This window comes from Myotis lucifugus, unplaced genomic scaffold, assembly GCF_000147115.1.
Source record: "Myotis lucifugus unplaced genomic scaffold, Myoluc2.0 scaffold_94, whole genome shotgun sequence".
Taxonomy (NCBI): Eukaryota; Metazoa; Chordata; class Mammalia; order Chiroptera; family Vespertilionidae; genus Myotis; species Myotis lucifugus.
Genome location: NW_005871142.1, coordinates 1,088,496 through 1,104,093, shown reverse-complemented (window position 1 = coordinate 1,104,093; position 15,598 = coordinate 1,088,496). Strand labels below are relative to the sequence as shown.

The 15,598-nt window shown below is 56.0% G+C and overlaps 1 protein-coding gene across 2 annotated transcripts in view; it reads left to right on the top strand.

The window, feature by feature from the left end:
- KLHL29 (kelch like family member 29) overlaps positions 1-15,598 on the top strand; it is a 225,665-nt gene that overhangs the window by 37,738 nt on the left and 172,329 nt on the right. For both annotated transcript variants that reach the window (XM_023756460.1, XM_006091709.3), the window contains exon 2: positions 3,241-3,348. The gene's annotated coding sequence lies outside the window, so the exon portion shown is untranslated. The remainder of the gene's footprint in view (positions 1-3,240; positions 3,349-15,598) is intronic.

Below are 15,598 nucleotides of genomic sequence, written 5' to 3'. Positions count from 1 at the left end.
GTTCAAAAATTTTGCCTAGTGTGTGTGTGCAGGGGGTGTTAACTTCTTGTTAAGCTTAAGAGTTCTTTATAGTCCTAGCTGGTTTGGCTCAGTGGATAGAGCGTCGGCCCACGGACTGAAGGGCCGAGGATTCGATTCTGGTCAAGGGCATGTACCTCGGTTGCTGGCTGGATCCCTGGCCCTGGTCAGGGTGCATGTGGGAGGCACCCAGTGAATGTGTCTCTCTCACATCGATGTTTCCCTCTCTCTGTCTCTCCCCCTCCCTTTCCACTCTAAAAATCAATGGGAAAATATCATGTGAGGATTAACAAAAGAAAAGAAGAGTGGGGAAGGAAGGTTCATAGGAATTAAATAACTTCCCCTTGTCACAAAAGCAAGGGGAGTGTTGGCATTCTCATTCAGATCAATCTGTTTCCCAAGTCCTGCTTTTAAGCATCTCTGAGAATGTCTCCGTTAGGGTCTAGCCAGGAAAAGACACATTCAAAGGTGTGATTTGAAGAGAGTTAAGTGAAAGGACTATGTGTGGGGGGCATTATGGGTCTAGTCCTGAAAGGGCAGGGGGAGGAGCTGGTACTGGAACCCGGAGGGAACTATGGGGAGCACTCCCATGCCAACCGGAGCCATGACCTTCAGTTCAGGGACACGGCCAGCCCCTGAAGGCACGGCAGGGAGGAAGGGCAGTGGGGGGAAGCATCAGACCCCATCCCCAGCCTCCTGCTGGTGCCTGCACTGGCTGAACCCAACCAGAACCTGTGCCGGGTCTCAGAGCTCGAGTGATGCCCTCCGAGCAGGTCAGGTGGGCCTCCTGAGGCCCGGCGTGGGAGGAAGGCACACCTGGAGGGGGAGACTGCAATATCTAACACGTCAGCTCTTGTTAGGATCTTTTCATAAGACATTAGGGAAAAGTCCCAATAAACTCGGCTTTGCATGAGGTTTATTTTGGTTCAGAATCTCATTTTAGTTATCTCCTCTGGAAGCGGCCTCTGGGACCACAAAGGAGGAAGGAGGAGGCCATTGTCCTCAGAACAAGTTAGACAGCCTGGTGGCTTGCTTCCCTCCACGCTCCGTCCGCACAACCTGGAGAGCTGAGCTGCTAGGTGAAAGGAGGGAGCACGTTACCCTGGCGCTGGCCTCGCAGTGTTCTGTCTCCAGAGCACCAGAGTGCCCTCTAAATCGGTGGCCAGGCTCTCGGGCCACTTAATCGGCTCACAGCCTTTCCAGGGCCCGCACGCCCGCGTGGGCCAGACGCTCACCTCTCTACCCCAATCTCCTCTGGAATCTTCCTGGCTCTTCCCTGTACCCCGAAAGCTGTCCCCCAGGCACCCGCACGCCCACTCCCTATCGCCTGCCTGTGTGCTCAGATGTCATATTCCCATGAGACTTACCCTGACCGCCCCTCCCCCCACACTGCACCACTATCCCCCAACTCTTCACGCTCTGCTTTATTTCTTCTCTAATAAGTAGCACTGACCACCTTCTAATATGGAACACAACGTGTACCCCCTTAAGCCTTTTGTTTATTGTATGTTTCCAACTCCTTCTAGAAGATGAGCTCCATGAGGCAGGGATTTTTTTTTTTATCTGTTTTGGTCACTCGTGTATTCTCAGTGCCTAGACCAGTGATGGCGAACCTTTTGAGCTCGGCGTGTCAGCATTTTGAAAAACCCTAACTTAACTCTGGTGCCGTGTCACATATAGAAATTTTTTGATCTTTGCAACCATAGTAAAACAAAGACTTATATTTTTGATATTTATTTTATATATTTAAATGCCATTTAACAAAGAAAAATCAACCCAAAAAATGAGTTCGCGTATCACCTCTGACACGCGTGTCATAGGTTCGCCATCACTGGCCTAGACTACAGCCTTCTGGTGCATGGCAGGCTGCGTCGGTAAATATCTGTGGAATGAATGGATGGATACATGAATGAATGAGATCTTCAAAGATCTAAAAGCGGTCTGACCACCGTCTCCCGGACCTTTCTCTTCACCAACACGTATCTGCCAACGATCCTTCCCAGAAACACATCGATCATCTTCATCGTCGCCGGTGCTGTCGATACCTTGTGGCCAAAAGCATAGATTCACCCGTGTGCTTCCTAGACGCCGGGTAGAGGAAACGTACTCAGGACGCTGGCTCTGTGTCAAAACTAAATGGCGACCTTGGCTCGCTTTGCTTCCCCGCAGAGGTTATTTCTTCATCGGAAAGGGAACACTCTATCCTTGGGAAAAATAATATTTTTGCCACCTTCAGCTTTAAAATGGCTATTTGATATGGCCGGCGTGTGTCTCCGTCAGTGGCAGCTGAAAAAGCGCTGGCTGAGAGGCTCAGAGCAAGGCCCCTGGCGCGGAGGGAGAGAGGCTCGTCCTACGACAGAATTAGTTTACAATAACTTATTTACCTGTCCAAATCCTTCATCTCACATTAGAGCTTTCCCCTGCCATCCGGGGCTCTGGAGTGCTAAGAGGAAAAAGGAAAATCGATTGATAATGATATATTCGGTTTAGAAAAATATATTGATTCCCGGGCAATGATAGTCGTGCGCTTCTGCGAGGGAGGGTACCATTCCCGTCGCCCAGGTGGCTCCCACACAAAGGACACGTGAAGGGGGGAGCTAGGACGAGCCCGGCCCCTCCGTGATACATAGCCTCTGTCTTCCAGGTATGACATCTCTATCTTTTATTAAAAAATTCTCTTCCAGGAAGTCATCCTTTGCCTCCTCAAGGTCTTCTTGCCCATTGTCTAAAACACAGCAACAACAAAAAAAAAACCCGAATGATTTGTTTTTGCGATTCTAGAGTTCGGGTCCTGTTGTCGTTTCAGCTTTAGAGTTAAGACTTCCATTTCTTACTCTTTCCCGTCTCTGGAGCTTCTTGGTCTGGATTACATGGAAGGCAATGCCATTATTGTCTCCCTTATTCCAGGTTCATGGCTCACCTGGGGGGCTAGGGGTTGTGTGTTCAGATCCCCGTTTGTGCTGAGAAGCGCCCCTCTGTCTTCCCGCCTCCACCTACCTCAGGGCGGGATGGCAGTGCCTGTCCTTGGAGGTTCTGTGGTTCCCACTTGACCTCCCTTATCCCGGCCCACCCTGTGTGAGATTGTCCACACTCGGAAATCCAAGGCAGCGATAAGCTTCCACTTAGGGTGGGACCAGCCAACATACTGCCATTCCAAAGAGAACTTTCAGCAAAAGACGATGCCTTTTACTCACCCAACCCCACTTTTTTCCTTGTTTCCAGACTGTCTGGCCTCCTGGTGATGCTCACGCTGCGCTAAGTGTTGGTAGCCGTCGAGGGTTTTGCATCCTGGGGACGAATCCCGAGCTTGCCAGAGACGGACGGTGCAAGGTAGGTCTCTGCTCAGCTCGCCTGAGCTGAGAAATAAGAAAGGCATCAGACCTGGGCTCAGCCAGCTCTGCTCGCTCACACTGACGTTATGGGGGAGTGAGGAGGATGTAGCTGGTTCCCTCGCCCTCTTGTGGGTGACTCTCTTACCGTAGATGCAGGAGGAACAGGTGCTCAGAGCCTAGCTAAGCCAGTGCGCCTCGATCCTCCCAGAATCAGCTTCCAGCATTGTTGTAGCTCTTTGTCACTCTCCTGGGTCTTGGGGTTCCCAGGAGGTTGGATCTGGGAGTGGCCAGTAGCTAGGTGACCTTTGAGCTCCTCAAGACTGTAATTCTTCTTTTGTAATTTAACTTTTCTCATGATTAAAATAGCATTTTATTTTTTTATTTTATTGATTTGAAAGAGAGAGGAAGGGGGAGATGGAGAGAGAATCATCAATTTGTTGTGCCACTTACTTATGCGTTCATTGGTTGTGTCTTGTGTGTGCCCTGAGCAGGGATCAAACCCCCAACCTTGGTGTGTGTGTCAGGACAATGCTCTCACCAACGGAGCTCTCCTGACCAGGGCAAAAATAGCATTATTAAGTACGTGTTCATGATAGAAGTATTTTAAATGTGGTACCTAAAATTACATGAATTATTATAATCCTGAGAAATAACTATTTTAGTGTCTCTTTCCGGGTTTTTTTCTTATGCACATATATATATAACATGTGCATGCATGTATGCACACACACACATACAAGCACACACACAAATGGGGTTGCACTTGAGGATGTGTTATTTTGACCTTATAATATGTCACAGGTACCTTTTTTATGTTAGTAAATGCAAATCTATAGCATTTTTAAGGACTTCATATATATATGTAAAATCTACATTATTTACTTAAATATATATGATTTTCTACATTATTTACTTAACTAGTGCCCTGATGGTGAACATTTAGTTTGTTTTGAATATCTCACTCTTAAATACCACAACAAACTTTTTCTGTGTATATATCTTTGCATAGTCATGTGATTATTTCCTTGGCTTAAATTTATAAAGTCTGGCCTAAAATTTTGATGCAGGATTCGCAAACCTAGATTTATGAAGACCAGGAGCGTTGGGGGGGACATGGACGACCTGTGAGGGCAGAAGTCGGATGGAAAAGAATCGGCAGGGTTTCTTTCACACACACACAGCCGCGCCAGGCTGTGCCAATAGAAGCCAGGGAGCCTGGAGCTGAAGTTGCCACACTCACCCTATACCTTTGCCAGACAGTCAGGGGGCTGGGCCTGGAATGAAAGTGGTGGGAGGGTGGGGGTCTGGGCACGGGGACCAGGACAGTGGAGCCTGAGCTGGCCCAGGCTAGCAGGCCTGGTGGCACTTGAGCCTTTAGAAATGCATGGGCCAAAGCCACCTCTGCAGAACACACAGGGCCTGGTGCTGGGCAAGCACAGGCCGCAGTGGCCCCGGGGCTGCTGCGTTCTCGGCAGTGCCCATCCTGGTGCCCCGACCAGGAGCTCGTGGCCTCTGCCTGGGCCAGCCGATGGCCTGTATCCAGCTTCCTTCTGCAGCAGGGCCAGAGCAGCAGACCAACAAGGCCCCTGCCAAGGCCAAGTTCTTATCTGGCCAGAGAGCTCTCTTTGGACTCAGAGACGTGGGGTGTAGCTAGCCCTCCATTCCCAGAGCCCTTGCACAGAGACGAGAAAATGCAGCCAGGGGAACCCTGGGTTGTGGGCAGCCGTAGTTGTCAGGCAGAAGCAGGAGGAGGCTCCATGCTGGGCCTGGATCAGCTGTGGAAATGAAAGAAACGTCCACTATGCGATCCAGCCTGCTGCCACCCAGCAGCCCAGTGGGGGCAGCCAGCGGGGGCAGATGGGTTTCTGACCTCAAGAGCTGTGAGCTGTGGGCACATGCCTGAGGGCACCACGGACCAGCTGGACAGCTGTTCTGGTTGCTACCTGGTTGGAGGAGAGATGGAAAACTAGACAGCCACACATGTATTTGGTGACCGTGGCATTCCCAGCTCCTTGGGGGGCGGGGGGGAGGGGGGCAGAGGCAGAGTTAGTGTCTGGGAAAGAGCGAGGAGATGTCTGCACAGAAGCCAGCTTCCCGAGGACATGCCTTTGAGCTGTAGGCACTGTGAGAGTGGCGCAGGGTGAAGGGGTGGAGAGGACGGGGCGATGGGTTTGGGTCGTCTGTACTCCGCGCTGAAGCAGGTGGCACACGGTTCTTGTTCCTCCCAGCCTTCGAGGTGCATGTATGTTAGGATGGGGAGGCACGGGCATGCCTGACAGGATGCACCTCGTAGGGCGTCACATCTCTGCATCCCCCAGACCGGTGTCCCCACTTGAACTCCTGTTGGTCCTCCCACCACCTGGCTCGTGCCTGCAGGATGCATCCGTCTGATTCATCTCCGTGTTCACCCCTCCTCCACTCCCGCCTGCACCTGCCGGGGCTTCCAGTAAATGCCTCGCTGCCCACCCAGCCGCCACTGTTCCCGGGGGCACCTGGCCAGTGCTGGGCTGCGCTGTTCCCTCATGGGCAGGACTCCCGCTGATTCCCAAGGAGATAGGGAGGTGCCACGGGCCACCATGGCCCCGGGTGCCAGTAAAAGGAGTGATCCCCTTCCTGTGGAAACTGGGCCAGATCCCTGGGCTCTGTGTGTCTCGCTCCAGAATGCAAACACAGGGGCCGGGGGGGGGGGGCTGCTCTCCATAGTCCGTGGTCTGATGAATGTCACCCCGTAATCAAGGGTGTGGGGCCTGAACTGGCGAACAGGCGTGGCATCGGACCCCGCATGCCGTGTGTGGCCTGGGCTGGGGTGGCGCTGAGAGCACGTGGCGCTGAGGACCTGGTTTGTGCAGACAGAACCAGAGGCTGAGCCAAGAATGGCGTTGACCTGGGCTTTGGAGGGGGTGAGGGCGAGCACAGACCCCCATTTGTGCTGAGGAGCGCCCCGCTGTCGTCCCCGCCTCCACCCACCTCAGGATCAGCCAGTGGACAGCCTTGCTGGTGGGACGGAGAAACCGAGCCCCTGCCCTTGGCTCAGGTGGGCTGCGTCCCTCCTTCCTCCAGCCCCTCTCCCGCCTCTGCCTGTAACTGCGGGTGGTTTTGCCGCAGGTTTGCCTCGCTGCCTCTCCGCGCTCCCTCTCGTCCCTCTGCACCGCCGTCCCCGGGGCAGGGTTCTCGGTGGCACCGCTGTCCTGGGGTCCCTCCACGTCTTCAGCTGCATCCTGAGGCTCAGTTACCAGCCCGAGTTGCATCTCAGACTCAGCCTGGCCAGCCCCAGGCCAGCTCATTGCTCCTCCATCACTGTCTTTGGGACACCCTCCCCCCCACCCTCCCCCTGGGCTGTGAGTCTCGATCTCCTTTGCTTTAGACTTTTCGTCATCCTTCCATGAGCTTGAGGACATGCTGTTATTGGTGCATGAGGTCAGATGGCCTTATTCGGTTCAGAGATCACAGGACAGTGAGGGCACAGGCAGTGCAGTGGGGGACCTGTGACTGGGAGGCAGGCCACTGGGCTCTCATCCCAAGTCCACACTCGCTCTGATTAAGCCCATCCCGCCCTCTGAGCCTCGGCCTCCATAGCTCCAGATGGAGAAGTCCTAGCCCCAGGGGAAGATGGACAATTTCAGAGGGAGGACGGTGCCACCTGGGCCAGCAGCGCTTACCCTCCTGGAGTTGCCGGGAGAGCTTTAAAAAATAAGATGCCTGGGCCCTTCCCCAAGACCTTCTCATTTATTTGCTCTCGTTAGGGTGGGCGTCGGTGTATTTTACAGGCTTAACCACCACTCTGGACTCAAAGGCGTTAGCACATTCCTGGATGCTAAGCCGGGAAGAATTGAGGTGGGAGGTAAGGAGATTTTATGAAACAAAATTCCTAGATGTTGTGTACCTATTTTGGATCAAGCCATCCGAAAGCTGGGTACCTGGGGTTCGTCACCCTGCCAGCCCTGTTCATCTCACCCCACCCCAGAATGCTTTTCCGTGAACCCTGCGGGCGGTGGGAAGACCTTGTTATCCCGTAGATCACGTCGGTGTGTCCACGGTTAGGATTCCATGGCAGTTCGTTGTTTATCGTGGTGCTGGGACCCTTCGAGGGGGCCCTGGGGAGAGGTGTGTCTGATTCCAGCAGAGACACATTCTTCTCGGAGCCACTGTCAGCGCCTCGGATCGAACCGTGGGGACGGATCAGGTTCTCTCTTGCCCCGCCCCGGCCTGAGCAGTGCTCCCGGCCCTGGCTGCGCATTGAAATCACCCAGGGAAATGGTCCAAGTCCTGGTTCCCAGGCTTCCTGCAGGTCGGTCTCGGGACGGGACCCAGACATTCGTGTTTTTGTGAAGCTACCCAGGAAATTCCAGAGGAGGCCGAGGTCAGAGGCGCTGCTACACCTGCAGGCCCAGCTGCGCCCCACCTGTGGCTAACAGATGGGACTGTGTACATGTGGTGCTTGGAGGCAGCCGCCCCCGCCAGGGCCTGCTCCTCCTCTCTCCTGCTTCTCGTTTGCGTTGTCCTATGTGTATCCTTTTAAGTCCCTGGCTTTCCTCTCTGGAAAGCAGTGAGGTGAGAACAAACAGGATGGAAAGCTTCCTGCTTTTCCCTGGCCGGGCCCTGGGCACAGCCCCTACCCCATGAGGCCTCGGAGGACAGAGGGTTGGAGACCCCAGCCCTGCCCACAGCGCAGGGGTGCCTCCCCGTTCTGGTAACCGTGCAGTGAGGGGTTGCACCCAGTTCTGCCAAGGGCACTCCCAGGCCGAGGAGTGAGGCTCGGTCAGCTCATAGCATCTGTGCGCTGACACGGGACTGGGGTGAAGAGAGGACTGACCGGGGTGGCGTCGTTCTGCCCAGGACAGTGGCTGTGCCTTCCTCGGTCCGGGAGACTCAGCCCTGCCCCGAACAGCATGCTGAGATGATCAGGGGAGGCAGGAGATTGGGGGAGGGGGGATCTTCCCCCATTTCTGTAGCAGGGGTGTTCAGGAGCAGCACACACAGGTCAGTTCCCCTGTGCTAAGGGGCTGGGTGGGGTGCTCACAGCGCTCACTGTAGCTGCAAAACTGCACTTGGCACCTGGGCTAGAAATAGCTTGTCTGCAGACCTCAGGGTTTATTTGTGTGGCCAGATCTGATTTTCCAAGTGACCGGTCTCCTTCCACACCTTGCACCTGCCCCCACGGCCAGGGCTGCGGGAACAGTTGTGAGTCTGTGTCTACAGGAGGGCAGCTGGCTGGGGGCGGGGGGTCGGGGGGGGGACACCCAGCCTGCACTCCGCAAGCCTGGCTGTGCACTGTGGGAGCTCAGAGGGAGGGTGCCCCTTCTAGTTAGCACAAAAATGCCGAACAGGCTAGGAGTGCCCTGCCATGGCCCTTCCTGCTCGGGGAAGGCACCGGGCATGCATGTGTCCAGTGACCGTGTGAGGATGTGCATCTGTCCCTTTTTGATGGTCTCGTATAGTCCCAGGTCACTCAAACGAATGTTTAAGCTTTTGTCTTCTAATCATAAATTCTCTCTCTGTGTCATACATGCCAGATGCCAGGAGCCGTGGGGCTGCATGTAGGAGGAACACCTACCACCATTCCTTCCTTCATTTCTTCAACCACATTGCATATTGTTCTAGGTTTGGGGTCTAGCAAAAAGCTCTGTCCCCAGGGAGCTAGCCGTCCAGTGGGGAGGCCAGCAAGTAAATGCATTCTTACAGGATTTGATCACCATAACAATAGGGATTTATACGAAGTGCTATGGAGAGCAGTTCATTCACTCCACAAATCTTCCTGAGCAGCTACTGTATGTCAGGCATCATTCCAGGCACTGGGGACCCGGCAGGACCATAGGAGACAAAATCCCTGACTCAGCTCACATTTGAGGGAATGAGAGTCTCAGCAGCTTCGTTTGCTCAAAACCACAGGCTTCTGAGCTGGAAATGGGAGCCTAGGAGTGTGTGTGTGTGTGTGTGTGTGTGTGTGCAGGGAATCCCTCATGCAGAAGCCTGGGAGGTATAACAAGACAAGAGAGCTCAGGGACTCTGTGGCAGCCTCATGCTCAGGGCAGGCACTGCCCCACCCCTGATGTGTTAGAACGTCCAAGGCCAAGGACATAGGACTTATTTCACCTCCTCCTGTAACCTAGTGCTTTTGGTTTGCCAAGTGTTTTCACATCAGTCCCTGGGCTTGGTCCAGAGGGGGGCCCAGAAGGATTGTTATTGCCGTTTATTATACCAAGCAGCAAGCTGGGGCCCAGAGAGGGTCACTGTCTTGCCCAAGGTCACACAGCCGGTCAAACCAGACTGGGAACTAGAGTCCTTGTCTCCTGGTTCCTAAGCCCAGGGGGCCTTCTGCCTGCACGCCAACTCCCAGTCCTCGTATGGGAAGCCTAAAGAGCCCTGAGCAAGTGTCAATCATGTGCCTGCCTGTCTTCCACAAACATTAGTTGAGCACCTACTGTGTGTCCAGCCCAGCATGGGTGACCATCCTCTGGGCCTCAATGCCATCCCAACCCCACCCAGGAAGAAAATCGAAAGAATGACAACTGGGTGGTTGTCCCTCCTTCCTCACCTCATGACCCAGAGGCCTAAAGACCATGTGTCAGCCAGACCCAGGCTGTCCCTCGCCCCTGCCAGGCTGCACAGGGAGCAGAATGACCATCGCAGGCCGAGTCCTCTCACCCAGGCGATCGGAGGCGCATTCTTGACAGCTGCCAATCCGTGTTTGTACTCTCACTTGGAAGTGAGCAGGATGCTAACAGGAAGGGGGAGATGTAGCCTCACTCAGGGCGCTGGAGCGCTGGAGCCCGCCTGTGTGAGACAGTTGCAGCTTAGCAACCCTCACGGGCCCGCCTTTCGATTTGTAGCAACTCATTTGGATAAAAGCATCTGGTTCCTAAGGTAGCGACAACAACAAAAAAAATCATTAAAAGCACATTTCTGCTCTCACGAAGTAACCTAGTAACGGCGCAGGAGGTAACAATTAACCTGGCCCCCTCCCCAGGTACACAGACTTGGTGGGAAGGGGAGCCGAACGTCGGGACCAGAGACGGTCTGTCCAGCGTCCCTCTCAGATCCGGGCTCACGGATGGCGCGAGGCTGCCCTGAGAGCCCCGCCCTCCATTAGCGCCGGAGGAGGCACCCTGCCTCTCCGTCCCAGAACAAGCAGTGCGATGATTCATTCAGCACCGGTTCAGGGCTCTCGAAAATGCACCGGGAGTGCTTTGTCTTCTTGCACAGGTAGGCGCTAAGCTGAGCTACCAACTTCATGTATCGGGTCAAATAAACCTGACCCCCACCCACTAGCCAAACTCACCTCCTGTGACCCCCTCCCCAGCATACACACACATGCACACACGTGCACACACTGCTCCCATCCAGGCAGATCCCTGTGCTCCTGACTGACCCTGCTGTGGGCATCGCCCCTCCCCCTCCGGGCACTTGCCCTGCTAATCCCTAATCTCCCGGAAGAGCCTCTCCCGCCCCCACCCATCTCCTGGCAACCTGTTCCCAGGCCACCCACCCATGGGGATTTTCTCTCCTCTGATCTCCTGACCCTGTTCCTCTCCCCAGCACCCACCTGATTGTTTTGGGGCCATGCGAGGTCCTTCATCCCGTGGGCTCATCCCTGACCACTGGGAGCTCTGTGGGGGCGGGAGAGCTCTGTGCAGAGCTGAGCACAATCTAAACCCTGAATGGGAACTGGCAATAGAAAAAGTCAACTCCCATGGCCGCTAGCTGTGCTCCTGGTCCCTCAGCCCCTCGCCTGGCTCCGGGCTGTTCTCTAGCCTGCCTGGGGAGACAGCTGGGGGTCCCCTGAGGGTGGTCACTCCCAAAAGCTCGGCACAAAGAAGGCTCACGAATGTTTATGGGATGGGCATTGGCATGTGTGCTTTACTCCGAAGCATCTCATTTAATCTGTCTCACCTGTTTGCTCAAGGATCAGCCGTCCCTGTCAGACGGGCTTCCAGCTGCCCACTGCAGGGCAGGGAGGGCAGTGCACAGACTCGGTCCTGGAAGGCCATGTCCATGGGGATGCCAGGCACTCGGCCAGCGTGCTCCTTTCTGCTGTTCTAGGTTCCGTCCACGGTCCAGGAGAAAGATAGGCCGCCCTGGGCCCTGCCGGACAACCCAGGGTCTCAATATGGCCAACTTCCCATTGAAGCCACATTTAGAAAGCTGTGTCCCATACTCAAAGGGGCCTCACAGCATTCATTCACTTATTCATTTATTTATTCATGTGGGAAACCTAGTAAGCGGCAGAGTACAGCGGTCAAGGGCACAGATGATGAAACCAGACTGCCTGGGTTTCTACCGAACCCCTTCTCTGCTCCCGATCAGCTGTGCAACTTCTAGATCGAACCTCCTGTGCCTCAGTTTCTTCATCTGCAAAATGGGATTATAACACTATCTCCTCATACCGGGGCTGTGAGGATGAAATGAGTTAACAGAATGCGGCACCTAGGACAGTGCGTGAGACAGGGCTCTGGACAGGGTGTGCTCTTATTATTCTAGGGGGCTAGGACCCCAGCCGAGTGGTGGCCTTAATTCGTACTCCCTTCAGGACCACATGGCCTTCAGGAAGGTGTGGGTGTGCCCACCCTGCCTCCACCCCTGAGTCCATTCAACGAGCAGGCACTTCTGCTCCGAGCCACCTAAACCCAGACGGTGGAAGAGTGACCACCAGAGGCACCGGGGGCTCTGGGATCTGGAAGCATGCCCGCCCTGCTTTTGGTCTCCGAGCTTTTGTTTTAATCTCTACCGTGAGGGGGTTAGAGTCCTGAGTGATGCCCAAGGGCTGGGGGCTCTGTCCCTGGGAGTAACCCTGGATGTGGACACAGGGGGCTTCTGGGACGTGGCCACAATTAGCACTGTGGCTTCAGAAGGCATGTCGGCATGTCCTTGGGGCATCTCTCATTAACAATTATGAAGTCATTATCTGGTAAATAATTTATAACCCAAGCGACGGGATAAGCCGCCAATAAACAATAATCCATTTAGATTGAGGCTTGGCCCGGGCGCAGGCAGCGATGATGCGGCTCCTCCTCGCCTGGGTGTCAGCTCGTACTTGGGCGCCGCCGGGGCCTGGCCCCTCTGAAGCCCTGGCTCCCCACCCCGGCCAGGGGCATCACCCCTCCCCGGGCTCAGGCAGGATTCAGTCTGTGGAATGGGAACCAGGGGTGCTGGGCCCTGCTGGGTGGCTTATATGCACTTTCTCCTGAATCCTCCCCATAAGCCTATCGGTTGGGGACTATTGTTGTCCCCCTTTGCAGAGAAGTACACAGAGGTGGAGAGAGGCCAGATAATTACCCAAGGTCGGACCCGGGTCAGCAAGCCTTGGGTCTGGGATTCGGTTCCGTGTGACCTGAGAGCCCTCCCTCCCATCTAGTGAGCCCCAGGTCCTCCCTCTATGAGCTGTAACCTCCCAGTCACTTGTCCTGCCTTTGTCTCCTGTGGCCTACACCCCCCAGCCTGCACTGGGGGCCCTGGAGGCCCAAGTTCCCCTCTAGCCTCCCTCACCAAAGGAGGGGCCCTGGAGGTGCAGAGGCTGAGGACTCTGCTCCACAGGGCTGGTCCGCTAGTGGTGTGTTAGGCTCGGTAGTGGAGGCCAGAGCAGGGGCACGGGGGAGGGGGAGCAGAGCATGTCTGCAGGACACTGTGTCTGGACATTCAATCTTCCCACAGGCCTCCTGCACGTCTCCTGACCCCGGGGACACGGAGCTGCATCTGGCCCTGCTCCCATGAAGAGCTCCAGCGTGGGGAAGGGAGGAGCTTCGGCCCAGGCGGCATGAACGTGGGCAGTGTGGGTTGGCCTTTAGGATTGGGTTAGCGCTGCCAAGAGAGGTTGCTCTCCTGCCCATACGCCCCCACCCACCCAACACCCCTCCCCCACTGGCAAGGCCAGCCACAGGCCCTATGCCTGTAGGACCTTTTCAAAGACCTGCCAGAGGCCCCAGCCAGGGAGGGTCCCTGCGGGGTGTCTCTCTCACTGCTGGGAGTCCCCCTTCTTGGTTTCTCTAAGGCAGGGGGACATCATCAGCACCCACACAACCTGCCTCCCTGAGGCCTGGGGCTCGGAGGGTCTTGCTCACACGTCTCAGGCAACCAGCGTCGTCCTAGGAACAGGAGGGAGCCGCTGCGTGTGGGCCCTGTCATTGTCACGCGTCTGGAATGCGGCACAAACCTCCGCGGCCGGGCCGTGTGGTGGAGGAAGCCACAGTGGTCCCGGGTGCTCACGTCTCGATACCTGTGGTCAGCAGCCCGAGGAGAGGCCCCTTTTATCCTCCGGCCTCCTGGCTGCGGTCACCGGGGGCCAGGACCCGCAGACCCAGAGCCAAGAGCTTCCACTCTGGCGGACACCCATCCCCTGACCCCTTCCCGAAGGCCTGTGCTTCCCGAAATGAAGGATTCCACCCCCAGCATCTCTTGTCTTTGCCCCATGATCTCAGCATGTTGTTGGAGGTGGGGTTGAGTGTCCCAGACTGAGGAAGGCACAGCCACTGTCCCAGGCAGAGTGATGCCACCTCGGTCGGTCCTCTCTTCACCCCAGTCCCGTGTCAGTGCACAGAGGCTGTGAGCTGACCGAGCCACTCTCCTGGGCTGGGAGAACTCGTGGCAGAACTGGCTGCAACCCCCCATTGCACGGTTACCAGAAGGGGGAGGCACCCCCGCGCTGGAGTCTCCAACCCTCTGTCCTCCAAGGCCTCACAGGGGCAGCGGCTGTGCCCAGGGCCCGGCCAGGGAAAAGCAGGAAGCTTTCCATCCTGTTTGTTCTCACCTCACTGCTTTCCAGAGAGGAAAGCCAGGGACTTAAAAGGATACACATAGGACAACACGAACGAGAAGCAGGAGAGAGGAGCAGGCCCTGGCGGGGCGGCTGCCTCCATGCACCACGTGTACACGGGCCCATCTGTTAGCCACAGGTGGGGCGCAGCTGGGCCTGCAGGTGTGGCAGCGCCGCTGACCTCGGCCTCCTCTGGAATTGCCTGGGGCTTCTGGTGACTAATGTAAGAAGCTCTACCTCTTGCTTATCCCAAAAAGCTGGGGGGACACCACCCCCTTGTCCAGGACTTTGTTCCAGGGGGCTCCCACTCCCTGTCACTCAGGCAGCTCCATCCTGAGCCCCGAGGTGCCTCTCCACGGATGTGTGGACGCTCCCACTTCCGGCCACTGGGACCAGACCTTGCAGGCCGCCAGGTTGTGGGTAGATGGCCAGCAAACAACTATCATTTAGGGAGGGCGAGAGGAGTCTGCAGGAGCCAGAGAACACGGCCTCTGTCCTGAGGCGGGGAGCATGGCATTTCCGAGGGCTACAGCAGAGAAAGCAGCCTTCCCACAGCCCCCAGCAGCGATGCTCTGTGACGGAGTTCCCAGGATTTGCCCTCCTGCTAAGTGACCTGGGGCGGGGAGGCAGGACCTGCCAGGCCTGCTGTCTCCCTCTATCCTGCAGGCAGCCCTGGGGACGATCCGCCTGACACCAAGCTGCTCCCAGAGACCTCCAGGGAAGGAAATTCCATCGGCTCCCAGAGCCCCAGTTCTGTGGCTCCTGCAGGCTTTCCTTCTATCTGCCCTAAATCTCCCCGGCTGCAATTTAAGCCCATTTTCCCTTGTTTTGTTTTGTGTGGAAACGGAGAACAGCTAGTCCCCAGCTGCCTCCGACGGCAAGGTGCTTCTGAGGTCCCCGGACCTCCTACTGAGCTAGAGCCTTCCCAGAACCCTGCCCTGTTCAGTCCCCACCGCTAACGGCCCCAGAGAACAGCTTCCAAATTAATGCAGGAAGCAGGACCCCAATGGAGGCCCTTGGTAGTGGCAGGACCCCTCTGGTAGGTGCACCGTTGAGGTGGCCCTTAAGGCGAACGGGGGAGATGGGTGTGTGAGTGGACCAGCACCACCCAGGGATGTGCCAGATGGAATGGGGCCAGGATGCTGTGAGCTTCCTGCAGGAGGGGACACCCGTTAAGTCCTGAGGATGGAGAGGGATGTCAGTCACGTCGTCATTCACGTCGGCTGGCGGCCCTTCCAACAGACACCAGGAGGATTCTCATCGGGTCCAGGCCCCACATTTGGGTTTGAAGAAATCGTCCTTTTCCTCCGTCCCCTCTGTCCCCGCTGCTGGTGGACGAGGGGCTTCCCGTCCCCGTGCCCTCGTTCACATGCACACTGGCTTCCTGTGGCCTCTTGGCCGCCTGGACCCCTAGGTTTCCGTCTTGTTTTGTGCCTTTTTGCTTCTGGGAACAAATAACCCCCGTGCGCTCCCGCTAAGCACTAGCGATTTCGTAGGCCAT